Source organism: Rhinoderma darwinii, unplaced genomic scaffold (genome assembly GCF_050947455.1).
Source record: "Rhinoderma darwinii isolate aRhiDar2 unplaced genomic scaffold, aRhiDar2.hap1 Scaffold_624, whole genome shotgun sequence".
In the NCBI taxonomy this organism is placed as follows: Eukaryota; Metazoa; Chordata; class Amphibia; order Anura; family Rhinodermatidae; genus Rhinoderma; species Rhinoderma darwinii.
Genome location: NW_027464180.1, coordinates 123,795 through 149,790, shown reverse-complemented (window position 1 = coordinate 149,790; position 25,996 = coordinate 123,795). Strand labels below are relative to the sequence as shown.

Sequence of the window (25,996 nt, the reverse complement as noted above, 5' to 3'; positions counted from 1 at the left end):
AAACACAGAAACACAGACGACACACAACAAGAGGTGGCAATCTATTCATTAATTGCATTTAATCAATGAGCTCATTATCACTCATGCATTGTCCAACAGGTGTTGAAATAATGGGATTAAAAGGGGAGATCCCTTCAGAAAGACAGAAACAATAGCAAAGACAAAAAACACTTTTGGAATCTGCTTTTAGTCAACACATAAGGAAAGGGTGCACCGGTCCTGGAAATACTGCAATACCAGGTCAATGCGTGGAGTGGACAGAGCAAGCTCTATTTCCATCTCCCTGTTCTAAAAATCCATTTAATATATGGTCCCCAGATAGGGGACGTATCAGATATTAAACTGATAAGAACAGATACTACACTTGATCTTAGCCAAAAGGCCGAGAAGCGATAACCCGAACGGGCCGCGCGTTGCCCGAGCCTGCCCGATACTGCTGTTCAGCCCTTGCAGCGATTCAGCCTACTTCTAGGCAATTCCATGGGGCCCTGCAGGCTCACACACTCACAGCTACACGGGAGGTGAATAAAGGCCGGAGAGGAAGCCAGACAGGATTTGCTTCTTTTGCTTGCACCACAATGCAGTGCTGAAAGAGGAGGAATCTACATAAAAACGCCTTCCTGGCAACGCCCAAATGCCCTGCTGCCATGCAGATAAACACTGGCAGCGGCAGCAAGTGCATGCCCACAGCCACCCCTTGTTCCTTCACACCTTGTATCAGCTGTAATCCAGTCCAGTCCAGTGCTGCCTGCTGAGCAGCACTGACCAACACTGCCTGGGCCCAGGCTTTTATCTCTGAGGCCCCATTATGATGTCAGAAAGCTGGCTCTGGAATCCTGAGGGCTCCACTATGACACGTGCAAAGTTCCGTCTGAACTTTATATAAGACGGTGAGGCTCAGTCAGTCACTCAGTGTTGCCTGAGAGGGCAACACTGCAACAGCCGGCCGCCAGGCTGTCTTTTTTTTGCACAGCTAGTTGCCTCCAGGAGGCCACAAGAGGGAGACAAGGGACTGCAAAATGGAAAATAGGCATCCACCAACTTTACAGACAACTTCTCCTTGCTCCTACAACCTCCATCCTTGCACAGTTTGTTATTCTTCTAGGTAACATAGTAACAAATCCAAATTGCTGCTCTCTTTGTAGGCAAGCAAGGCTTTGTTGCAACTGCAATTCTTACTTCTTCTTGAAATGTAGGGACGACAGTACATTCCATCACATCCATCTAGTGTACACAGGTAGGTCCATTGTGGCGGGCAGGCGAGCGGGCGGGCTGCTTTATTGGCTGTTTGCTGTTCCCCTACTCCACTCCACTATTTGACTGTTGTGCTGCATCAATCAATCAATCAATCAATCAATCAATCAATCAATCAATCAGTGGCTGGCTCAGGTGCAGCTCTTTAACTTACCTAAAAGGGAGGGCGGAGAGAAGACAAGGAAGGTGAATGAGGTGTTCCAATGTGAAATGCCGGAAACACAGAAACACAGACGACACACAACAAGAGGTGGCAATCTATTCATTAATTGCATTTAATCAATGAGCTCATTATCACTCATGCATTGTCCAACAGGTGTTGAAATAATGGGATTAAAAGGGGAGATCCCTTCAGAAAGACAGAAACAATAGCAAAGACAAAAAACACTTTTGGAATCTGCTTTTAGTCAACACATAAGGAAAGGGTGCACCGGTCCTGGAAATACTGCAATACCAGGTCAATGCGTGGAGTGGACAGAGCAAGCTCTATTTCCATCTCCCTGTTCTAAAAATCCATTTAATATATGGTCCCCAGATAGGGGACGTATCAGATATTAAACTGATAAGAACAGATACTACACTTGATCTTAGCCAAAAGGCCGAGAAGCGATAACCCGAACGGGCCGCGCGTTGCCCGAGCCTGCCCGATACTGCTGTTCAGCCCTTGCAGCGATTCAGCCTACTTCTAGGCAATTCCATGGGGCCCTGCAGGCTCACACACTCACAGCTACACGGGAGGTGAATAAAGGCCGGAGAGGAAGCCAGACAGGATTTGCTTCTTTTGCTTGCACCACAATGCAGTGCTGAAAGAGGAGGAATCTACATAAAAACGCCTTCCTGGCAACGCCCAAATGCCCTGCTGCCATGCAGATAAACACTGGCAGCGGCAGCAAGTGCATGCCCACAGCCACCCCTTGTTCCTTCACACCTTGTATCAGCTGTAATCCAGTCCAGTCCAGTGCTGCCTGCTGAGCAGCACTGACCAACACTGCCTGGGCCCAGGCTTTTATCTCTGAGGCCCCATTATGATGTCAGAAAGCTGGCTCTGGAATCCTGAGGGCTCCACTATGACACGTGCAAAGTTCCGTCTGAACTTTATATAAGACGGTGAGGCTCAGTCAGTCACTCAGTGTTGCCTGAGAGGGCAACACTGCAACAGCCGGCCGCCAGGCTGTCTTTTTTTTGCACAGCTAGTTGCCTCCAGGAGGCCACAAGAGGGAGACAAGGGACTGCAAAATGGAAAATAGGCATCCACCAACTTTACAGACAACTTCTCCTTGCTCCTACAACCTCCATCCTTGCACAGTTTGTTATTCTTCTAGGTAACATAGTAACAAATCCAAATTGCTGCTCTCTTTGTAGGCAAGCAAGGCTTTGTTGCAACTGCAATTCTTACTTCTTCTTGAAATGTAGGGACGACAGTACATTCCATCACATCCATCTAGTGTACACAGGTAGGTCCATTGTGGCGGGCAGGCGAGCGGGCGGGCTGCTTTATTGGCTGTTTGCTGTTCCCCTACTCCACTCCACTATTTGACTGTTGTGCTGCATCAATCAATCAATCAATCAATCAATCAATCAATCAATCAATCAATCAATCAGTGGCTGGCTCAGGTGCAGCTCTTTAACTTACCTAAAAGGGAGGGCGGAGAGAAGACAAGGAAGGTGAATGAGGTGTTCCAATGTGAAATGCCGGAAACACAGAAACACAGACGACACACAACAAGAGGTGGCAATCTATTCATTAATTGCATTTAATCAATGAGCTCATTATCACTCATGCATTGTCCAACAGGTGTTGAAATAATGGGATTAAAAGGGGAGATCCCTTCAGAAAGACAGAAACAATAGCAAAGACAAAAAACACTTTTGGAATCTGCTTTTAGTCAACACATAAGGAAAGGGTGCACCGGTCCTGGAAATACTGCAATACCAGGTCAATGCGTGGAGTGGACAGAGCAAGCTCTATTTCCATCTCCCTGTTCTAAAAATCCATTTAATATATGGTCCCCAGATAGGGGACGTATCAGATATTAAACTGATAAGAACAGATACTACACTTGATCTTAGCCAAAAGGCCGAGAAGCGATAACCCGAACGGGCCGCGCGTTGCCCGAGCCTGCCCGATACTGCTGTTCAGCCCTTGCAGCGATTCAGCCTACTTCTAGGCAATTCCATGGGGCCCTGCAGGCTCACACACTCACAGCTAGAAGCCAGACAGGATTTGCTTCTTTTGCTTGCACCACAATGCAGTGCTGAAAGAGGAGGAATCTACATAAAAACGCCTTCCTGGCAACGCCCAAATGCCCTGCTGCCATGCAGATAAACACTGGCAGCGGCAGCAAGTGCATGCCCACAGCCACCCCTTGTTCCTTCACACCTTGTATCAGCTGTAATCCAGTCCAGTCCAGTGCTGCCTGCTGAGCAGCACTGACCAACACTGCCTGGGCCCAGGCTTTTATCTCTGAGGCCCCATTATGATGTCAGAAAGCTGGCTCTGGAATCCTGAGGGCTCCACTATGACACGTGCAAAGTTCCGTCTGAACTTTATATAAGACGGTGAGGCTCAGTCAGTCACTCAGTGTTGCCTGAGAGGGCAACACTGCAACAGCCGGCCGCCAGGCTGTCTTTTTTTTGCACAGCTAGTTGCCTCCAGGAGGCCACAAGAGGGAGACAAGGGACTGCAAAATGGAAAATAGGCATCCACCAACTTTACAGACAACTTCTCCTTGCTCCTACAACTTCCATCCTTGCACAGTTTGTTATTCTTCTAGGTAACATAGTAACAAATCCAAATTGCTGCTCTCTTTGTAGGCAAGCAAGGCTTTGTTGCAACTGCAATTCTTACTTCTTCTTGAAATGTAGGGACGACAGTACATTCCATCACATCCATCTAGTGTACACAGGTAGGTCCATTGTGGCGGGCAGGCGAGCGGGCGGGCTGCTTTATTGGCTGTTTGCTGTTCCCCTACTCCACTCCACTATTTGACTGTTGTGCTGCATCAATCAATCAATCAATCAATCAATCAATCAATCAATCAATCAATCAATCAATCAATCAGTGGCTGGCTCAGGTGCAGCTCTTTAACTTACCTAAAAGGGAGGGCGGAGAGAAGACAAGGAAGGTGAATGAGGTGTTCCAATGTGAAATGCCGGAAACACAGAAACACAGACGACACACAACAAGAGGTGGCAATCTATTCATTAATTGCACTTAATCAATGAGCTCATTATCACTCATGCATTGTCCAACAGGTGTTGAAATAATGGGATTAAAAGGGGAGATCCCTTCAGAAAGACAGAAACAATAGCAAAGACAAAAAACACTTTTGGAATCTGCTTTTAGTCAACACATAAGGAAAGGGTGCACCGGTCCTGGAAATACTGCAATACCAGGTCAATGCGTGGAGTGGACAGAGCAAGCTCTATTTCCATCTCCCTGTTCTAAAAATCCATTTAATATATGGTCCCCAGATAGGGGACGTATCAGATATTAAACTGATAAGAACAGATACTACACTTGATCTTAGCCAAAAGGCCGAGAAGCGATAACCCGAACGGGCCGCGCGTTGCCCGAGCCTGCCCGATACTGCTGTTCAGCCCTTGCAGCGATTCAGCCTACTTCTAGGCAATTCCATGGGGCCCTGCAGGCTCACACACTCACAGCTACACGGGAGGTGAATAAAGGCCGGAGAGGAAGCCAGACAGGATTTGCTTCTTTTGCTTGCACCACAATGCAGTGCTGAAAGAGGAGGAATCTACATAAAAACGCCTTCCTGGCAACGCCCAAATGCCCTGCTGCCATGCAGATAAACACTGGCAGCGGCAGCAAGTGCATGCCCACAGCCACCCCTTGTTCCTTCACACCTTGTATCAGCTGTAATCCAGTCCAGTCCAGTGCTGCCTGCTGAGCAGCACTGACCAACACTGCCTGGGCCCAGGCTTTTATCTCTGAGGCCCCATTATGATGTCAGAAAGCTGGCTCTGGAATCCTGAGGGCTCCACTATGACACGTGCAAAGTTCCGTCTGAACTTTATATAAGACGGTGAGGCTCAGTCAGTCACTCAGTGTTGCCTGAGAGGGCAACACTGCAACAGCCGGCCGCCAGGCTGTCTTTTTTTTGCACAGCTAGTTGCCTCCAGGAGGCCACAAGAGGGAGACAAGGGACTGCAAAATGGAAAATAGGCATCCACCAACTTTACAGACAACTTCTCCTTGCTCCTACAACCTCCATCCTTGCACAGTTTGTTATTCTTCTAGGTAACATAGTAACAAATCCAAATTGCTGCTCTCTTTGTAGGCAAGCAAGGCTTTGTTGCAACTGCAATTCTTACTTCTTCTTGAAATGTAGGGACGACAGTACATTCCATCACATCCATCTAGTGTACACAGGTAGGTCCATTGTGGCGGGCAGGCGAGCGGGCGGGCTGCTTTATTGGCTGTTTGCTGTTCCCCTACTCCACTCCACTATTTGACTGTTGTGCTGCATCAATCAATCAATCAATCAATCAATCAATCAATCAATCAATCAATCAATCAATCAGTGGCTGGCTCAGGTGCAGCTCTTTAACTTACCTAAAAGGGAGGGCGGAGAGAAGACAAGGAAGGTGAATGAGGTGTTCCAATGTGAAATGCCGGAAACACAGAAACACAGACGACACACAACAAGAGGTGGCAATCTATTCATTAATTGCATTTAATCAATGAGCTCATTATCACTCATGCATTGTCCAACAGGTGTTGAAATAATGGGATTAAAAGGGGAGATCCCTTCAGAAAGACAGAAACAATAGCAAAGACAAAAAACACTTTTGGAATCTGCTTTTAGTCAACACATAAGGAAAGGGTGCACCGGTCCTGGAAATACTGCAATACCAGGTCAATGCGTGGAGTGGACAGAGCAAGCTCTATTTCCATCTCCCTGTTCTAAAAATCCATTTAATATATGGTCCCCAGATAGGGGACGTATCAGATATTAAACTGATAAGAACAGATACTACACTTGATCTTAGCCAAAAGGCCGAGAAGCGATAACCCGAACGGGCCGCGCGTTGCCCGAGCCTGCCCGATACTGCTGTTCAGCCCTTGCAGCGATTCAGCCTACTTCTAGGCAATTCCATGGGGCCCTGCAGGCTCACACACTCACAGCTAGAAGCCAGACAGGATTTGCTTCTTTTGCTTGCACCACAATGCAGTGCTGAAAGAGGAGGAATCTACATAAAAACGCCTTCCTGGCAACGCCCAAATGCCCTGCTGCCATGCAGATAAACACTGGCAGCGGCAGCAAGTGCATGCCCACAGCCACCCCTTGTTCCTTCACACCTTGTATCAGCTGTAATCCAGTCCAGTCCAGTGCTGCCTGCTGAGCAGCACTGACCAACACTGCCTGGGCCCAGGCTTTTATCTCTGAGGCCCCATTATGATGTCAGAAAGCTGGCTCTGGAATCCTGAGGGCTCCACTATGACACGTGCAAAGTTCCGTCTGAACTTTATATAAGACGGTGAGGCTCAGTCAGTCACTCAGTGTTGCCTGAGAGGGCAACACTGCAACAGCCGGCCGCCAGGCTGTCTTTTTTTTGCACAGCTAGTTGCCTCCAGGAGGCCACAAGAGGGAGACAAGGGACTGCAAAATGGAAAATAGGCATCCACCAACTTTACAGACAACTTCTCCTTGCTCCTACAACTTCCATCCTTGCACAGTTTGTTATTCTTCTAGGTAACATAGTAACAAATCCAAATTGCTGCTCTCTTTGTAGGCAAGCAAGGCTTTGTTGCAACTGCAATTCTTACTTCTTCTTGAAATGTAGGGACGACAGTACATTCCATCACATCCATCTAGTGTACACAGGTAGGTCCATTGTGGCGGGCAGGCGAGCGGGCGGGCTGCTTTATTGGCTGTTTGCTGTTCCCCTACTCCACTCCACTATTTGACTGTTGTGCTGCATCAATCAATCAATCAATCAATCAATCAATCAATCAATCAATCAATCAATCAATCAATCAATCAATCAGTGGCTGGCTCAGGTGCAGCTCTTTAACTTACCTAAAAGGGAGGGCGGAGAGAAGACAAGGAAGGTGAATGAGGTGTTCCAATGTGAAATGCCGGAAACACAGAAACACAGACGACACACAACAAGAGGTGGCAATCTATTCATTAATTGCACTTAATCAATGAGCTCATTATCACTCATGCATTGTCCAACAGGTGTTGAAATAATGGGATTAAAAGGGGAGATCCCTTCAGAAAGACAGAAACAATAGCAAAGACAAAAAACACTTTTGGAATCTGCTTTTAGTCAACACATAAGGAAAGGGTGCACCGGTCCTGGAAATACTGCAATACCAGGTCAATGCGTGGAGTGGACAGAGCAAGCTCTATTTCCATCTCCCTGTTCTAAAAATCAATTTAATATATGGTCCCCAGATAGGGGACGTATCAGATATTAAACTGATAAGAACAGATACTACACTTGATCTTAGCCAAAAGGCCGAGAAGCGATAACCCGAACGGGCCGCGCGTTGCCCGAGCCTGCCCGATACTGCTGTTCAGCCCTTGCAGCGATTCAGCCTACTTCTAGGCAATTCCATGGGGCCCTGCAGGCTCACACACTCACAGCTACACGGGAGGTGAATAAAGGCCGGAGAGGAAGCCAGACAGGATTTGCTTCTTTTGCTTGCACCACAATGCAGTGCTGAAAGAGGAGGAATCTACATAAAAACGCCTTCCTGGCAACGCCCAAATGCCCTGCTGCCATGCAGATAAACACTGGCAGCGGCAGCAAGTGCATGCCCACAGCCACCCCTTGTTCCTTCACACCTTGTATCAGCTGTAATCCAGTCCAGTCCAGTGCTGCCTGCTGAGCAGCACTGACCAACACTGCCTGGGCCCAGGCTTTTATCTCTGAGGCCCCATTATGATGTCAGAAAGCTGGCTCTGGAATCCTGAGGGCTCCACTATGACACGTGCAAAGTTCCGTCTGAACTTTATATAAGACGGTGAGGCTCAGTCAGTCACTCAGTGTTGCCTGAGAGGGCAACACTGCAACAGCCGGCCGCCAGGCTGTCTTTTTTTTGCACAGCTAGTTGCCTCCAGGAGGCCACAAGAGGGAGACAAGGGACTGCAAAATGGAAAATAGGCATCCACCAACTTTACAGACAACTTCTCCTTGCTCCTACAACCTCCATCCTTGCACAGTTTGTTATTCTTCTAGGTAACATAGTAACAAATCCAAATTGCTGCTCTCTTTGTAGGCAAGCAAGGCTTTGTTGCAACTGCAATTCTTACTTCTTCTTGAAATGTAGGGACGACAGTACATTCCATCACATCCATCTAGTGTACACAGGTAGGTCCATTGTGGCGGGCAGGCGAGCGGGCGGGCTGCTTTATTGGCTGTTTGCTGTTCCCCTACTCCACTCCACTATTTGACTGTTGTGCTGCATCAATCAATCAATCAATCAATCAATCAATCAATCAATCAATCAATCAGTGGCTGGCTCAGGTGCAGCTCTTTAACTTACCTAAAAGGGAGGGCGGAGAGAAGACAAGGAAGGTGAATGAGGTGTTCCAATGTGAAATGCCGGAAACACAGAAACACAGACGACACACAACAAGAGGTGGCAATCTATTCATTAATTGCATTTAATCAATGAGCTCATTATCACTCATGCATTGTCCAACAGGTGTTGAAATAATGGGATTAAAAGGGGAGATCCCTTCAGAAAGACAGAAACAATAGCAAAGACAAAAAACACTTTTGGAATCTGCTTTTAGTCAACACATAAGGAAAGGGTGCACCGGTCCTGGAAATACTGCAATACCAGGTCAATGCGTGGAGTGGACAGAGCAAGCTCTATTTCCATCTCCCTGTTCTAAAAATCCATTTAATATATGGTCCCCAGATAGGGGACGTATCAGATATTAAACTGATAAGAACAGATACTACACTTGATCTTAGCCAAAAGGCAGAGAAGCGATAACCCGAACGGGCCGCGCGTTGCCCGAGCCTGCCCGATACTGCTGTTCAGCCCTTGCAGCGATTCAGCCTACTTCTAGGCAATTCCATGGGGCCCTGCAGGCTCACACACTCACAGCTACACGGGAGGTGAATAAAGGCCGGAGAGGAAGCCAGACAGGATTTGCTTCTTTTGCTTGCACCACAATGCAGTGCTGAAAGAGGAGGAATCTACATAAAAACGCCTTCCTGGCAACGCCCAAATGCCCTGCTGCCATGCAGATAAACACTGGCAGCGGCAGCAAGTGCATGCCCACAGCCACCCCTTGTTCCTTCACACCTTGTATCAGCTGTAATCCAGTCCAGTCCAGTGCTGCCTGCTGAGCAGCACTGACCAACACTGCCTGGGCCCAGGCTTATATCTCTGAGGCCCCATTATGATGTCAGAAAGCTGGCTCTGGAATCCTGAGGGCTCCACTATGACACGTGCAAAGTTCCGTCTGAACTTTATATAAGACGGTGAGGCTCAGTCAGTCACTCAGTGTTGCCTGAGAGGGCAACACTGCAACAGCCGGCCGCCAGGCTGTCTTTTTTTTGCACAGCTAGTTGCCTCCAGGAGGCCACAAGAGGGAGACAAGGGACTGCAAAATGGAAAATAGGCATCCACCAACTTTACAGACAACTTCTCCTTGCTCCTACAACCTCCATCCTTGCACAGTTTGTTATTCTTCTAGGTAACATAGTAACAAATCCAAATTGCTGCTCTCTTTGTAGGCAAGCAAGGCTTTGTTGCAACTGCAATTCTTACTTCTTCTTGAAATGTAGGGACGACAGTACATTCCATCACATCCATCTAGTGTACACAGGTAGGTCCATTGTGGCGGGCAGGCGAGCGGGCGGGCTGCTTTATTGGCTGTTTGCTGTTCCCCTACTCCACTCCACTATTTGACTGTTGTGCTGCATCAATCAATCAATCAATCAATCAATCAATCAATCAATCAATCAGTGGCTGGCTCAGGTGCAGCTCTTTAACTTACCTAAAAGGGAGGGCGGAGAGAAGACAAGGAAGGTGAATGAGGTGTTCCAATGTGAAATGCCGGAAACACAGAAACACAGACGACACACAACAAGAGGTGGCAATCTATTCATTAATTGCATTTAATCAATGAGCTCATTATCACTCATGCATTGTCCAACAGGTGTTGAAATAATGGGATTAAAAGGGGAGATCCCTTCAGAAAGACAGAAACAATAGCAAAGACAAAAAACACTTTTGGAATCTGCTTTTAGTCAACACATAAGGAAAGGGTGCACCGGTCCTGGAAATACTGCAATACCAGGTCAATGCGTGGAGTGGACAGAGCAAGCTCTATTTCCATCTCCCTGTTCTAAAAATCCATTTAATATATGGTCCCCAGATAGGGGACGTATCAGATATTAAACTGATAAGAACAGATACTACACTTGATCTTAGCCAAAAGGCCGAGAAGCGATAACCCGAACGGGCCGCGCGTTGCCCGAGCCTGCCCGATACTGCTGTTCAGCCCTTGCAGCGATTCAGCCTACTTCTAGGCAATTCCATGGGGCCCTGCAGGCTCACACACTCACAGCTACACGGGAGGTGAATAAAGGCCGGAGAGGAAGCCAGACAGGATTTGCTTCTTTTGCTTGCACCACAATGCAGTGCTGAAAGAGGAGGAATCTACATAAAAACGCCTTCCTGGCAACGCCCAAATGCCCTGCTGCCATGCAGATAAACACTGGCAGCGGCAGCAAGTGCATGCCCACAGCCACCCCTTGTTCCTTCACACCTTGTATCAGCTGTAATCCAGTCCAGTCCAGTGCTGCCTGCTGAGCAGCACTGACCAACACTGCCTGGGCCCAGGCTTATATCTCTGAGGCCCCATTATGATGTCAGAAAGCTGGCTCTGGAATCCTGAGGGCTCCACTATGACACGTGCAAAGTTCCGTCTGAACTTTATATAAGACGGTGAGGCTCAGTCAGTCACTCAGTGTTGCCTGAGAGGGCAACACTGCAACAGCCGGCCGCCAGGCTGTCTTTTTTTTGCACAGCTAGTTGCCTCCAGGAGGCCACAAGAGGGAGACAAGGGACTGCAAAATGGAAAATAGGCATCCACCAACTTTACAGACAACTTCTCCTTGCTCCTACAACCTCCATCCTTGCACAGTTTGTTATTCTTCTAGGTAACATAGTAACAAATCCAAATTGCTGCTCTCTTTGTAGGCAAGCAAGGCTTTGTTGCAACTGCAATTCTTACTTCTTCTTGAAATGTAGGGACGACAGTACATTCCATCACATCCATCTAGTGTACACAGGTAGGTCCATTGTGGCGGGCAGGCGAGCGGGCGGGCTGCTTTATTGGCTGTTTGCTGTTCCCCTACTCCACTCCACTATTTGACTGTTGTGCTGCATCAATCAATCAATCAATCAATCAATCAATCAATCAATCAATCAATCAGTGGCTGGCTCAGGTGCAGCTCTTTAACTTACCTAAAAGGGAGGGCGGAGAGAAGACAAGGAAGGTGAATGAGGTGTTCCAATGTGAAATGCCGGAAACACAGAAACACAGACGACACACAACAAGAGGTGGCAATCTATTCATTAATTGCATTTAATCAATGAGCTCATTATCACTCATGCATTGTCCAACAGGTGTTGAAATAATGGGATTAAAAGGGGAGATCCCTTCAGAAAGACAGAAACAATAGCAAAGACAAAAAACACTTTTGGAATCTGCTTTTAGTCAACACATAAGGAAAGGGTGCACCGGTCCTGGAAATACTGCAATACCAGGTCAATGCGTGGAATGGACAGAGCAAGCTCTATTTCCATCTCCCTGTTCTAAAAATCCATTTAATATATGGTCCCCAGATAGGGGACGTATCAGATATTAAACTGATAAGAACAGATACTACACTTGATCTTAGCCAAAAGGCCGAGAAGCGATAACCCGAACGGGCCGCGCGTTGCCCGAGCCTGCCCGATACTGCTGTTCAGCCCTTGCAGCGATTCAGCCTACTTCTAGGCAATTCCATGGGGCCCTGCAGGCTCACACACTCACAGCTACACGGGAGGTGAATAAAGGCCGGAGAGGAAGCCAGACAGGATTTGCTTCTTTTGCTTGCACCACAATGCAGTGCTGAAAGAGGAGGAATCTACATAAAAACGCCTTCCTGGCAACGCCCAAATGCCCTGCTGCCATGCAGATAAACACTGGCAGCGGCAGCAAGTGCATGCCCACAGCCACCCCTTGTTCCTTCACACCTTGTATCAGCTGTAATCCAGTCCAGTCCAGTGCTGCCTGCTGAGCAGCACTGACCAACACTGCCTGGGCCCAGGCTTTTATCTCTGAGGCCCCATTATGATGTCAGAAAGCTGGCTCTGGAATCCTGAGGGCTCCACTATGACACGTGCAAAGTTCCGTCTGAACTTTATATAAGACGGTGAGGCTCAGTCAGTCACTCAGTGTTGCCTGAGAGGGCAACACTGCAACAGCCGGCCGCCAGGCTGTCTTTTTTTTGCACAGCTAGTTGCCTCCAGGAGGCCACAAGAGGGAGACAAGGGACTGCAAAATGGAAAATAGGCATCCACCAACTTTACAGACAACTTCTCCTTGCTCCTACAACCTCCATCCTTGCACAGTTTGTTATTCTTCTAGGTAACATAGTAACAAATCCAAATTGCTGCTCTCTTTGTAGGCAAGCAAGGCTTTGTTGCAACTGCAATTCTTACTTCTTCTTGAAATGTAGGGACGACAGTACATTCCATCACATCCATCTAGTGTACACAGGTAGGTCCATTGTGGCGGGCAGGCGAGCGGGCGGGCTGCTTTATTGGCTGTTTGCTGTTCCCCTACTCCACTCCACTATTTGACTGTTGTGCTGCATCAATCAATCAATCAATCAATCAATCAATCAATCAATCAATCAATCAATCAGTGGCTGGCTCAGGTGCAGCTCTTTAACTTACCTAAAAGGGAGGGCGGAGAGAAGACAAGGAAGGTGAATGAGGTGTTCCAATGTGAAATGCCGGAAACACAGAAACACAGACGACACACAACAAGAGGTGGCAATCTATTCATTAATTGCATTTAATCAATGAGCTCATTATCACTCATGCATTGTCCAACAGGTGTTGAAATAATGGGATTAAAAGGGGAGATCCCTTCAGAAAGACAGAAACAATAGCAAAGACAAAAAACACTTTTGGAATCTGCTTTTAGTCAACACATAAGGAAAGGGTGCACCGGTCCTGGAAATACTGCAATACCAGGTCAATGCGTGGAGTGGACAGAGCAAGCTCTATTTCCATCTCCCTGTTCTAAAAATCCATTTAATATATGGTCCCCAGATAGGGGACGTATCAGATATTAAACTGATAAGAACAGATACTACACTTGATCTTAGCCAAAAGGCCGAGAAGCGATAACCCGAACGGGCCGCGCGTTGCCCGAGCCTGCCCGATACTGCTGTTCAGCCCTTGCAGCGATTCAGCCTACTTCTAGGCAATTCCATGGGGCCCTGCAGGCTCACACACTCACAGCTAGAAGCCAGACAGGATTTGCTTCTTTTGCTTGCACCACAATGCAGTGCTGAAAGAGGAGGAATCTACATAAAAACGCCTTCCTGGCAACGCCCAAATGCCCTGCTGCCATGCAGATAAACACTGGCAGCGGCAGCAAGTGCATGCCCACAGCCACCCCTTGTTCCTTCACACCTTGTATCAGCTGTAATCCAGTCCAGTCCAGTGCTGCCTGCTGAGCAGCACTGACCAACACTGCCTGGGCCCAGGCTTTTATCTCTGAGGCCCCATTATGATGTCAGAAAGCTGGCTCTGGAATCCTGAGGGCTCCACTATGACACGTGCAAAGTTCCGTCTGAACTTTATATAAGACGGTGAGGCTCAGTCAGTCACTCAGTGTTGCCTGAGAGGGCAACACTGCAACAGCCGGCCGCCAGGCTGTCTTTTTTTTGCACAGCTAGTTGCCTCCAGGAGGCCACAAGAGGGAGACAAGGGACTGCAAAATGGAAAATAGGCATCCACCAACTTTACAGACAACTTCTCCTTGCTCCTACAACTTCCATCCTTGCACAGTTTGTTATTCTTCTAGGTAACATAGTAACAAATCCAAATTGCTGCTCTCTTTGTAGGCAAGCAAGGCTTTGTTGCAACTGCAATTCTTACTTCTTCTTGAAATGTAGGGACGACAGTACATTCCATCACATCCATCTAGTGTACACAGGTAGGTCCATTGTGGCGGGCAGGCGAGCGGGCGGGCTGCTTTATTGGCTGTTTGCTGTTCCCCTACTCCACTCCACTATTTGACTGTTGTGCTGCATCAATCAATCAATCAATCAATCAATCAATCAATCAATCAGTGGCTGGCTCAGGTGCAGCTCTTTAACTTACCTAAAAGGGAGGGCGGAGAGAAGACAAGGAAGGTGAATGAGGTGTTCCAATGTGAAATGCCGGAAACACAGAAACACAGACGACACACAACAAGAGGTGGCAATCTATTCATTAATTGCACTTAATCAATGAGCTCATTATCACTCATGCATTGTCCAACAGGTGTTGAAATAATGGGATTAAAAGGGGAGATCCCTTCAGAAAGACAGAAACAATAGCAAAGACAAAAAACACTTTTGGAATCTGCTTTTAGTCAACACATAAGGAAAGGGTGCACCGGTCCTGGAAATACTGCAATACCAGGTCAATGCGTGGAGTGGACAGAGCAAGCTCTATTTCCATCTCCCTGTTCTAAAAATCCATTTAATATATGGTCCCCAGATAGGGGACGTATCAGATATTAAACTGATAAGAACAGATACTACACTTGATCTTAGCCAAAAGGCCGAGAAGCGATAACCCGAACGGGCCGCGCGTTGCCCGAGCCTGCCCGATACTGCTGTTCAGCCCTTGCAGCGATTCAGCCTACTTCTAGGCAATTCCATGGGGCCCTGCAGGCTCACACACTCACAGCTACACGGGAGGTGAATAAAGGCCGGAGAGGAAGCCAGACAGGATTTGCTTCTTTTGCTTGCACCACAATGCAGTGCTGAAAGAGGAGGAATCTACATAAAAACGCCTTCCTGGCAACGCCCAAATGCCCTGCTGCCATGCAGATAAACACTGGCAGCGGCAGCAAGTGCATGCCCACAGCCACCCCTTGTTCCTTCACACCTTGTATCAGCTGTAATCCAGTCCAGTCCAGTGCTGCCTGCTGAGCAGCACTGACCAACACTGCCTGGGCCCAGGCTTTTATCTCTGAGGCCCCATTATGATGTCAGAAAGCTGGCTCTGGAATCCTGAGGGCTCCACTATGACACGTGCAAAGTTCCGTCTGAACTTTATATAAGACGGTGAGGCTCAGTCAGTCACTCAGTGTTGCCTGAGAGGGCAACACTGCAACAGCCGGCCGCCAGGCTGTCTTTTTTTTGCACAGCTAGTTGCCTCCAGGAGGCCACAAGAGGGAGACAAGGGACTGCAAAATGGAAAATAGGCATCCACCAACTTTACAGACAACTTCTCCTTGCTCCTACAACCTCCATCCTTGCACAGTTTGTTATTCTTCTAGGTAACATAGTAACAAATCCAAATTGCTGCTCTCTTTGTAGGCAAGCAAGGCTTTGTTGCAACTGCAATTCTTACTTCTTCTTGAAATGTAGGGACGACAGTACATTCCATCACATCCATCTAGTGTACACAGGTAGGTCCATTGTGGCGGGCAGGCGAGCGGGCGGGCTGCTTTATTGGCTGTTTGCTGTTCCCCTACTCCACTCCACTATTTGACTGTTGTGCTGCATCAATCAATCAATCAATCAATCAATCAATCAATCAATCAATCAATCAATCAGTGGCTGGCTCAGGTGCAGCTCTTTAACTTACCTAAAAGGGAGGGCGGAGAGAAGACAAGGAAGGTGAATGAGGTGTTCCAATGTGAAATGCCGGAAACACAGAAACACAGACGACACACAACAAGAGGTGGCAATCTATTCATTAATTGCATTTAATCAATGAGCTCATTATCACTCATGCATTGTCCAACAGGTGTTGAAATAATGGGATTAAAAGGGGAGATCCCTTCAGAAAGACAGAAACAATAGCAAAGACAAAAAACACTTTTGGAATCTGCTTTTAGTCAACACATAAGGAAAGGGTGCACCGGTCCTGGAAATACTGAAATACTGCAATACCAGGTCAATGCGTGGAGTGGACAGAGCAAGCTCTATTTCCATCTCCCTGTTCTAAAAATCCATTTAATATATGGTCCCCAGATAGGGGACGTATCAGATATTAAACTGATAAGAACAGATACTACACTTGATCTTAGCCAAAAGGCCGAGAAGCGATAACCCGAACGGGCCGCGCGTTGCCCGAGCCTGCCCGATACTGCTGTTCAGCCCTTGCAGCGATTCAGCCTACTTCTAGGCAATTCCATGGGGCCCTGCAGGCTCACACACTCACAGCTAGAAGCCAGACAGGATTTGCTTCTTTTGCTTGCACCACAATGCAGTGCTGAAAGAGGAGGAATCTACATAAAAACGCCTTCCTGGCAACGCCCAAATGCCCTGCTGCCATGCAGATAAACACTGGCAGCGGCAGCAAGTGCATGCCCACAGCCACCCCTTGTTCCTTCACACCTTGTATCAGCTGTAATCCAGTCCAGTCCAGTGCTGCCTGCTGAGCAGCACTGACCAACACTGCCTGGGCCCAGGCTTTTATCTCTGAGGCCCCATTATGATGTCAGAAAGCTGGCTCTGGAATCCTGAGGGCTCCACTATGACACGTGCAAAGTTCCGTCTGAACTTTATATAAGACGGTGAGGCTCAGTCAGTCACTCAGTGTTGCCTGAGAGGGCAACACTGCAACAGCCGGCCGCCAGGCTGTCTTTTTTTTGCACAGCTAGTTGCCTCCAGGAGGCCACAAGAGGGAGACAAGGGACTGCAAAATGGAAAATAGGCATCCACCAACTTTACAGACAACTTCTCCTTGCTCCTACAACTTCCATCCTTGCACAGTTTGTTATTCTTCTAGGTAACATAGTAACAAATCCAAATTGCTGCTCTCTTTGTAGGCAAGCAAGGCTTTGTTGCAACTGCAATTCTTACTTCTTCTTGAAATGTAGGGACGACAGTACATTCCATCACATCCATCTAGTGTACACAGGTAGGTCCATTGTGGCGGGCAGGCGCGCGGGCGGGCTGCTTTATTGGCTGTTTGCTGTTCCCCTACTCCACTCCACTATTTGACTGTTGTGCTGCATCAATCAATCAATCAATCAATCAATCAATCAATCAATCAATCAATCAATCAATCAATCAATCAGTGGCTGGCTCAGGTGCAGCTCTTTAACTTACCTAAAAGGGAGGGCGGAGAGAAGACAAGGAAGGTGAATGAGGTGTTCCAATGTGAAATGCCGGAAACACAGAAACACAGACGACACACAACAAGAGGTGGCAATCTATTCATTAATTGCACTTAATCAATGAGCTCATTATCACTCATGCATTGTCCAACAGGTGTTGAAATAATGGGATTAAAAGGGGAGATCCCTTCAGAAAGACAGAAACAATAGCAAAGACAAAAAACACTTTTGGAATCTGCTTTTAGTCAACACATAAGGAAAGGGTGCACCGGTCCTGGAAATACTGCAATACCAGGTCAATGCGTGGAGTGGACAGAGCAAGCTCTATTTCCATCTCCCTGTTCTAAAAATCAATTTAATATATGGTCCCCAGATAGGGGACGTATCAGATATTAAACTGATAAGAACAGATACTACACTTGATCTTAGCCAAAAGGCCGAGAAGCGATAACCCGAACGGGCCGCGCGTTGCCCGAGCCTGCCCGATACTGCTGTTCAGCCCTTGCAGCGATTCAGCCTACTTCTAGGCAATTCCATGGGGCCCTGCAGGCTCACACACTCACAGCTACACGGGAGGTGAATAAAGGCCGGAGAGGAAGCCAGACAGGATTTGCTTCTTTTGCTTGCACCACAATGCAGTGCTGAAAGAGGAGGAATCTACATAAAAACGCCTTCCTGGCAACGCCCAAATGCCCTGCTGCCATGCAGATAAACACTGGCAGCGGCAGCAAGTGCATGCCCACAGCCACCCCTTGTTCCTTCACACCTTGTATCAGCTGTAATCCAGTCCAGTCCAGTGCTGCCTGCTGAGCAGCACTGACCAACACTGCCTGGGCCCAGGCTTTTATCTCTGAGGCCCCATTATGATGTCAGAAAGCTGGCTCTGGAATCCTGAGGGCTCCACTATGACACGTGCAAAGTTCCGTCTGAACTTTATATAAGACGGTGAGGCTCAGTCAGTCACTCAGTGTTGCCTGAGAGGGCAACACTGCAACAGCCGGCCGCCAGGCTGTCTTTTTTTTGCACAGCTAGTTGCCTCCAGGAGGCCACAAGAGGGAGACAAGGGACTGCAAAATGGAAAATAGGCATCCACCAACTTTACAGACAACTTCTCCTTGCTCCTACAACCTCCATCCTTGCACAGTTTGTTATTCTTCTAGGTAACATAGTAACAAATCCAAATTGCTGCTCTCTTTGTAGGCAAGCAAGGCTTTGTTGCAACTGCAATTCTTACTTCTTCTTGAAATGTAGGGACGACAGTACATTCCATCACATCCATCTAGTGTACACAGGTAGGTCCATTGTGGCGGGCAGGCGAGCGGGCGGGCTGCTTTATTGGCTGTTTGCTGTTCCCCTACTCCACTCCACTATTTGACTGTTGTGCTGCATCAATCAATCAATCAATCAATCAATCAATCAATCAGTGGCTGGCTCAGGTGCAGCTCTTTAACTTACCTAAAAGGGAGGGCGGAGAGAAGACAAGGAAGGTGAATGAGGTGTTCCAATGTGAAATGCCGGAAACACAGAAACACAGACGACACACAACAAGAGGTGGCAATCTATTCATTAATTGCATTTAATCAATGAGCTCATTATCACTCATGCATTGTCCAACAGGTGTTGAAATAATGGGATTAAAAGGGGAGATCCCTTCAGAAAGACAGAAACAATAGCAAAGACAAAAAACACTTTTGGAATCTGCTTTTAGTCAACACATAAGGAAAGGGTGCACCGGTCCTGGAAATACTGCAATACCAGGTCAATGCGTGGAGTGGACAGAGCAAGCTCTATTTCCATCTCCCTGTTCTAAAAATCCATTTAATATATGGTCCCCAGATAGGGGACGTATCAGATATTAAACTGATAAGAACAGATACTACACTTGATCTTAGCCAAAAGGCAGAGAAGCGATAACCCGAACGGGCCGCGCGTTGCCCGAGCCTGCCCGATACTGCTGTTCAGCCCTTGCAGCGATTCAGCCTACTTCTAGGCAATTCCATGGGGCCCTGCAGGCTCACACACTCACAGCTACACGGGAGGTGAATAAAGGCCGGAGAGGAAGCCAGACAGGATTTGCTTCTTTTGCTTGCACCACAATGCAGTGCTGAAAGAGGAGGAATCTACATAAAAACGCCTTCCTGGCAACGCCCAAATGCCCTGCTGCCATGCAGATAAACACTGGCAGCGGCAGCAAGTGCATGCCCACAGCCACCCCTTGTTCCTTCACACCTTGTATCAGCTGTAATCCAGTCCAGTCCAGTGCTGCCTGCTGAGCAGCACTGACCAACACTGCCTGGGCCCAGGCTTATATCTCTGAGGCCCCATTATGATGTCAGAAAGCTGGCTCTGGAATCCTGAGGGCTCCACTATGACACGTGCAAAGTTCCGTCTGAACTTTATATAAGACGGTGAGGCTCAGTCAGTCACTCAGTGTTGCCTGAGAGGGCAACACTGCAACAGCCGGCCGCCAGGCTGTCTTTTTTTTGCACAGCTAGTTGCCTCCAGGAGGCCACAAGAGGGAGACAAGGGACTGCAAAATGGAAAATAGGCATCCACCAACTTTACAGACAACTTCTCCTTGCTCCTACAACCTCCATCCTTGCACAGTTTGTTATTCTTCTAGGTAACATAGTAACAAATCCAAATTGCTGCTCTCTTTGTAGGCAAGCAAGGCTTTGTTGCAACTGCAATTCTTACTTCTTCTTGAAATGTAGGGACGACAGTACATTCCATCACATCCATCTAGTGTACACAGGTAGGTCCATTGTGGCGGGCAGGCGAGCGGGCGGGCTGCTTTATTGGCTGTTTGCTGTTCCCCTACTCCACTCCACTATTTGACTGTTGTGCTGCATCAATCAATCAATCAATCAATCAATCAATCAATCAATCAATCAGTGGCTGGCTCAGGTGCAGCTCTTTAACTTACCTAAAAGGGAGGGCGGAGAGAAGACAAGGAAGGTGAATGAGGTGTTCCAATGTGAAATGCCGGAAACACAGAAACACAGACGACACACAACAAGAGGTGGCAATCTATTCATTAATTGCATTTAATCAATGAGCTCATTATCACTCATGCATTGTCCAACAGGTGTTGAAATAATGGGATTAAAAGGGGAGATCCCTTCAGAAAGACAGAAACAATAGCAAAGACAAAAAACACTTTTGGAATCTGCTTTTAGTCAACACATAAGGAAAGGGTGCACCGGTCCTGGAAATACTGCAATACCAGGTCAATGCGTGGAGTGGACAGAGCAAGCTCTATTTCCATCTCCCTGTTCTAAAAATCCATTTAATATATGGTCCCCAGATAGGGGACGTATCAGATATTAAACTGATAAGAACAGATACTACACTTGATCTTAGCCAAAAGGCCGAGAAGCGATAACCCGAACGGGCCGCGCGTTGCCCGAGCCTGCCCGATACTGCTGTTCAGCCCTTGCAGCGATTCAGCCTACTTCTAGGCAATTCCATGGGGCCCTGCAGGCTCACACACTCACAGCTACACGGGAGGTGAATAAAGGCCGGAGAGGAAGCCAGACAGGATTTGCTTCTTTTGCTTGCACCACAATGCAGTGCTGAAAGAGGAGGAATCTACATAAAAACGCCTTCCTGGCAACGCCCAAATGCCCTGCTGCCATGCAGATAAACACTGGCAGCGGCAGCAAGTGCATGCCCACAGCCACCCCTTGTTCCTTCACACCTTGTATCAGCTGTAATCCAGTCCAGTCCAGTGCTGCCTGCTGAGCAGCACTGACCAACACTGCCTGGGCCCAGGCTTATATCTCTGAGGCCCCATTATGATGTCAGAAAGCTGGCTCTGGAATCCTGAGGGCTCCACTATGACACGTGCAAAGTTCCGTCTGAACTTTATATAAGACGGTGAGGCTCAGTCAGTCACTCAGTGTTGCCTGAGAGGGCAACACTGCAACAGCCGGCCGCCAGGCTGTCTTTTTTTTGCACAGCTAGTTGCCTCCAGGAGGCCACAAGAGGGAGACAAGGGACTGCAAAATGGAAAATAGGCATCCACCAACTTTACAGACAACTTCTCCTTGCTCCTACAACCTCCATCCTTGCACAGTTTGTTATTCTTCTAGGTAACATAGTAACAAATCCAAATTGCTGCTCTCTTTGTAGGCAAGCAAGGCTTTGTTGCAACTGCAATTCTTACTTCTTCTTGAAATGTAGGGACGACAGTACATTCCATCACATCCATCTAGTGTACACAGGTAGGTCCATTGTGGCGGGCAGGCGAGCGGGCGGGCTGCTTTATTGGCTGTTTGCTGTTCCCCTACTCCACTCCACTATTTGACTGTTGTGCTGCATCAATCAATCAATCAATCAATCAATCAATCAATCAATCAATCAATCAATCAGTGGCTGGCTCAGGTGCAGCTCTTTAACTTACCTAAAAGGGAGGGCGGAGAGAAGACAAGGAAGGTGAATGAGGTGTTCCAATGTGAAATGCCGGAAACACAGAAACACAGACGACACACAACAAGAGGTGGCAATCTATTCATTAATTGCATTTAATCAATGAGCTCATTATCACTCATGCATTGTCCAACAGGTGTTGAAATAATGGGATTAAAAGGGGAGATCCCTTCAGAAAGACAGAAACAATAGCAAAGACAAAAAACACTTTTGGAATCTGCTTTTAGTCAACACATAAGGAAAGGGTGCACCGGTCCTGGAAATACTGCAATACCAGGTCAATGCGTGGAATGGACAGAGCAAGCTCTATTTCCATCTCCCTGTTCTAAAAATCCATTTAATATATGGTCCCCAGATAGGGGACGTATCAGATATTAAACTGATAAGAACAGATACTACACTTGATCTTAGCCAAAAGGCCGAGAAGCGATAACCCGAACGGGCCGCGCGTTGCCCGAGCCTGCCCGATACTGCTGTTCAGCCCTTGCAGCGATTCAGCCTACTTCTAGGCAATTCCATGGGGCCCTGCAGGCTCACACACTCACAGCTACACGGGAGGTGAATAAAGGCCGGAGAGGAAGCCAGACAGGATTTGCTTCTTTTGCTTGCACCACAATGCAGTGCTGAAAGAGGAGGAATCTACATAAAAACGCCTTCCTGGCAACGCCCAAATGCCCTGCTGCCATGCAGATAAACACTGGCAGCGGCAGCAAGTGCATGCCCACAGCCACCCCTTGTTCCTTCACACCTTGTATCAGCTGTAATCCAGTCCAGTCCAGTGCTGCCTGCTGAGCAGCACTGACCAACACTGCCTGGGCCCAGGCTTTTATCTCTGAGGCCCCATTATGATGTCAGAAAGCTGGCTCTGGAATCCTGAGGGCTCCACTATGACACGTGCAAAGTTCCGTCTGAACTTTATATAAGACGGTGAGGCTCAGTCAGTCACTCAGTGTTGCCTGAGAGGGCAACACTGCAACAGCCGGCCGCCAGGCTGTCTTTTTTTTGCACAGCTAGTTGCCTCCAGGAGGCCACAAGAGGGAGACAAGGGACTGCAAAATGGAAAATAGGCATCCACCAACTTTACAGACAACTTCTCCTTGCTCCTACAACCTCCATCCTTGCACAGTTTGTTATTCTTCTAGGTAACATAGTAACAAATCCAAATTGCTGCTCTCTTTGTAGGCAAGCAAGGCTTTGTTGCAACTGCAATTCTTACTTCTTCTTGAAATGTAGGGACGACAGTACATTCCATCACATCCATCTAGTGTACACAGGTAGGTCCATTGTGGCGGGCAGGCGAGCGGGCGGGCTGCTTTATTGGCTGTTTGCTGTTCCCCTACTCCACTCCACTATTTGACTGTTGTGCTGCATCAATCAATCAATCAATCAATCAATCAATCAATCAATCAATCAATCAATCAATCAATCAGTGGCTGGCTCAGGTGCAGCTCTTTAACTTACCTAAAAGGGAGGGCGGAGAGAAGACAAGGAAGGTGAATGAGGTGTTCCAATGTGAAATGCCGGAAACACAGAAACACAGACGACACACAACAAGAGGTGGCAATCTATTCATTAATTGCATTTAATCAATGAGCTCATTATCACTCATGCATTGTCCAACAGGTGTTGAAATAATGGGATTAAAAGGGGAGATCCCTTCAGAAAGACAGAAACAATAGCAAAGACAAAAAACACTTTTGGAATCTGCTTTTAGTCAACACATAAGGAAAGGGTGCACCGGTCCTGGAAATACTGCAATACCAGGTCAATGCGTGGAGTGGACAGAGCAAGCTCTATTTCCATCTCCCTGTTCTAAAAATCCATTTAATATATGGTCCCCAGATAGGGGACGTATCAGATATTAAACTGATAAGAACAGATACTACACTTGATCTTAGCCAAAAGGCCGAGAAGCGATAACCCGAACGGGCCGCGCGTTGCCCGAGCCTGCCCGATACTGCTGTTCAGCCCTTGCAGCGATTCAGCCTACTTCTAGGCAATTCCATGGGGCCCTGCAGGCTCACACACTCACAGCTAGAAGCCAGACAGGATTTGCTTCTTTTGCTTGCACCACAATGCAGTGCTGAAAGAGGAGGAATCTACATAAAAACGCCTTCCTGGCAACGCCCAAATGCCCTGCTGCCATGCAGATAAACACTGGCAGCGGCAGCAAGTGCATGCCCACAGCCACCCCTTGTTCCTTCACACCTTGTATCAGCTGTAATCCAGTCCAGTCCAGTGCTGCCTGCTGAGCAGCACTGACCAACACTGCCTGGGCCCAGGCTTTTATCTCTGAGGCCCCATTATGATGTCAGAAAGCTGGCTCTGGAATCCTGAGGGCTCCACTATGACACGTGCAAAGTTCCGTCTGAACTTTATATAAGACGGTGAGGCTCAGTCAGTCACTCAGTGTTGCCTGAGAGGGCAACACTGCAACAGCCGGCCGCCAGGCTGTCTTTTTTTTGCACAGCTAGTTGCCTCCAGGAGGCCACAAGAGGGAGACAAGGGACTGCAAAATGGAAAATAGGCATCCACCAACTTTACAGACAACTTCTCCTTGCTCCTACAACTTCCATCCTTGCACAGTTTGTTATTCTTCTAGGTAACATAGTAACAAATCCAAATTGCTGCTCTCTTTGTAGGCAAGCAAGGCTTTGTTGCAACTGCAATTCTTACTTCTTCTTGAAATGTAGGGACGACAGTACATTCCATCACATCCATCTAGTGTACACAGGTAGGTCCATTGTGGCGGGCAGGCGAGCGGGCGGGCTGCTTTATTGGCTGTTTGCTGTTCCCCTACTCCACTCCACTATTTGACTGTTGTGCTGCATCAATCAATCAATCAATCAATCAATCAATCAATCAATCAATCAATCAATCAATCAATCAATCAGTGGCTGGCTCAGGTGCAGCTCTTTAACTTACCTAAAAGGGAGGGCGGAGAGAAGACAAGGAAGGTGAATGAGGTGTTCCAATGTGAAATGCCGGAAACACAGAAACACAGACGACACACAACAAGAGGTGGCAATCTATTCATTAATTGCACTTAATCAATGAGCTCATTATCACTCATGCATTGTCCAACAGGTGTTGAAATAATGGGATTAAAAGGGGAGATCCCTTCAGAAAGACAGAAACAATAGCAAAGACAAAAAACACTTTTGGAATCTGCTTTTAGTCAACACATAAGGAAAGGGTGCACCGGTCCTGGAAATACTGCAATACCAGGTCAATGCGTGGAGTGGACAGAGCAAGCTCTATTTCCATCTCCCTGTTCTAAAAATCCATTTAATATATGGTCCCCAGATAGGGGACGTATCAGATATTAAACTGATAAGAACAGATACTACACTTGATCTTAGCCAAAAGGCCGAGAAGCGATAACCCGAACGGGCCGCGCGTTGCCCGAGCCTGCCCGATACTGCTGTTCAGCCCTTGCAGCGATTCAGCCTACTTCTAGGCAATTCCATGGGGCCCTGCAGGCTCACACACTCACAGCTACACGGGAGGTGAATAAAGGCCGGAGAGGAAGCCAGACAGGATTTGCTTCTTTTGCTTGCACCACAATGCAGTGCTGAAAGAGGAGGAATCTACATAAAAACGCCTTCCTGGCAACGCCCAAATGCCCTGCTGCCATGCAGATAAACACTGGCAGCGGCAGCAAGTGCATGCCCACAGCCACCCCTTGTTCCTTCACACCTTGTATCAGCTGTAATCCAGTCCAGTCCAGTGCTGCCTGCTGAGCAGCACTGACCAACACTGCCTGGGCCCAGGCTTTTATCTCTGAGGCCCCATTATGATGTCAGAAAGCTGGCTCTGGAATCCTGAGGGCTCCACTATGACACGTGCAAAGTTCCGTCTGAACTTTATATAAGACGGTGAGGCTCAGTCAGTCACTCAGTGTTGCCTGAGAGGGCAACACTGCAACAGCCGGCCGCCAGGCTGTCTTTTTTTTGCACAGCTAGTTG

At 47.8% G+C, this 25,996-nt stretch overlaps 18 non-coding genes across 18 annotated transcripts; all 18 read right to left on the bottom strand.

Moving 5' to 3' along the window:
- Positions 1 to 203: 203 nt before the first annotated feature.
- Positions 204 to 394, bottom strand: LOC142726393 (U2 spliceosomal RNA). The gene has a single exon (XR_012876846.1). It is a non-coding gene; the product is annotated as a U2 spliceosomal RNA (small nuclear RNA).
- A 1,280-nt stretch (positions 395 to 1,674) lies between these two features.
- On the bottom strand, positions 1,675 to 1,865 carry LOC142726392 (U2 spliceosomal RNA). The gene has a single exon (XR_012876845.1). It is a non-coding gene; the product is annotated as a U2 spliceosomal RNA (small nuclear RNA).
- A 1,288-nt stretch (positions 1,866 to 3,153) lies between these two features.
- Positions 3,154 to 3,344, bottom strand: LOC142726391 (U2 spliceosomal RNA). Its single transcript, XR_012876844.1, has one exon. It is a non-coding gene; the product is annotated as a U2 spliceosomal RNA (small nuclear RNA).
- Positions 3,345 to 4,613: 1,269 nt separating this feature from the next.
- LOC142726390 (U2 spliceosomal RNA) lies at positions 4,614 to 4,804 on the bottom strand. Its single transcript, XR_012876843.1, has one exon. It is a non-coding gene; the product is annotated as a U2 spliceosomal RNA (small nuclear RNA).
- Positions 4,805 to 6,096: 1,292 nt separating this feature from the next.
- On the bottom strand, positions 6,097 to 6,287 carry LOC142726388 (U2 spliceosomal RNA). The gene has a single exon (XR_012876842.1). It is a non-coding gene; the product is annotated as a U2 spliceosomal RNA (small nuclear RNA).
- Positions 6,288 to 7,564: 1,277 nt separating this feature from the next.
- LOC142726409 (U2 spliceosomal RNA) lies at positions 7,565 to 7,755 on the bottom strand. The gene has a single exon (XR_012876861.1). It is a non-coding gene; the product is annotated as a U2 spliceosomal RNA (small nuclear RNA).
- Positions 7,756 to 9,039: 1,284 nt separating this feature from the next.
- Positions 9,040 to 9,230, bottom strand: LOC142726396 (U2 spliceosomal RNA). The gene has a single exon (XR_012876849.1). It is a non-coding gene; the product is annotated as a U2 spliceosomal RNA (small nuclear RNA).
- A 1,280-nt stretch (positions 9,231 to 10,510) lies between these two features.
- LOC142726387 (U2 spliceosomal RNA) lies at positions 10,511 to 10,701 on the bottom strand. The gene has a single exon (XR_012876841.1). It is a non-coding gene; the product is annotated as a U2 spliceosomal RNA (small nuclear RNA).
- A 1,284-nt stretch (positions 10,702 to 11,985) lies between these two features.
- LOC142726399 (U2 spliceosomal RNA) lies at positions 11,986 to 12,176 on the bottom strand. The gene has a single exon (XR_012876852.1). It is a non-coding gene; the product is annotated as a U2 spliceosomal RNA (small nuclear RNA).
- Positions 12,177 to 13,464: 1,288 nt separating this feature from the next.
- On the bottom strand, positions 13,465 to 13,655 carry LOC142726386 (U2 spliceosomal RNA). Its single transcript, XR_012876840.1, has one exon. It is a non-coding gene; the product is annotated as a U2 spliceosomal RNA (small nuclear RNA).
- Positions 13,656 to 14,904: 1,249 nt separating this feature from the next.
- Positions 14,905 to 15,095, bottom strand: LOC142726384 (U2 spliceosomal RNA). Its single transcript, XR_012876838.1, has one exon. It is a non-coding gene; the product is annotated as a U2 spliceosomal RNA (small nuclear RNA).
- A 1,288-nt stretch (positions 15,096 to 16,383) lies between these two features.
- On the bottom strand, positions 16,384 to 16,582 carry LOC142726403 (U2 spliceosomal RNA). The gene has a single exon (XR_012876855.1). It is a non-coding gene; the product is annotated as a U2 spliceosomal RNA (small nuclear RNA).
- A 1,273-nt stretch (positions 16,583 to 17,855) lies between these two features.
- Positions 17,856 to 18,046, bottom strand: LOC142726342 (U2 spliceosomal RNA). The gene has a single exon (XR_012876800.1). It is a non-coding gene; the product is annotated as a U2 spliceosomal RNA (small nuclear RNA).
- Positions 18,047 to 19,318: 1,272 nt separating this feature from the next.
- LOC142726395 (U2 spliceosomal RNA) lies at positions 19,319 to 19,509 on the bottom strand. Its single transcript, XR_012876848.1, has one exon. It is a non-coding gene; the product is annotated as a U2 spliceosomal RNA (small nuclear RNA).
- Positions 19,510 to 20,789: 1,280 nt separating this feature from the next.
- LOC142726383 (U2 spliceosomal RNA) lies at positions 20,790 to 20,980 on the bottom strand. Its single transcript, XR_012876837.1, has one exon. It is a non-coding gene; the product is annotated as a U2 spliceosomal RNA (small nuclear RNA).
- A 1,288-nt stretch (positions 20,981 to 22,268) lies between these two features.
- On the bottom strand, positions 22,269 to 22,459 carry LOC142726398 (U2 spliceosomal RNA). The gene has a single exon (XR_012876851.1). It is a non-coding gene; the product is annotated as a U2 spliceosomal RNA (small nuclear RNA).
- A 1,296-nt stretch (positions 22,460 to 23,755) lies between these two features.
- LOC142726382 (U2 spliceosomal RNA) lies at positions 23,756 to 23,946 on the bottom strand. The gene has a single exon (XR_012876836.1). It is a non-coding gene; the product is annotated as a U2 spliceosomal RNA (small nuclear RNA).
- A 1,273-nt stretch (positions 23,947 to 25,219) lies between these two features.
- Positions 25,220 to 25,410, bottom strand: LOC142726381 (U2 spliceosomal RNA). Its single transcript, XR_012876835.1, has one exon. It is a non-coding gene; the product is annotated as a U2 spliceosomal RNA (small nuclear RNA).
- Positions 25,411 to 25,996: the final 586 nt, after the last annotated feature.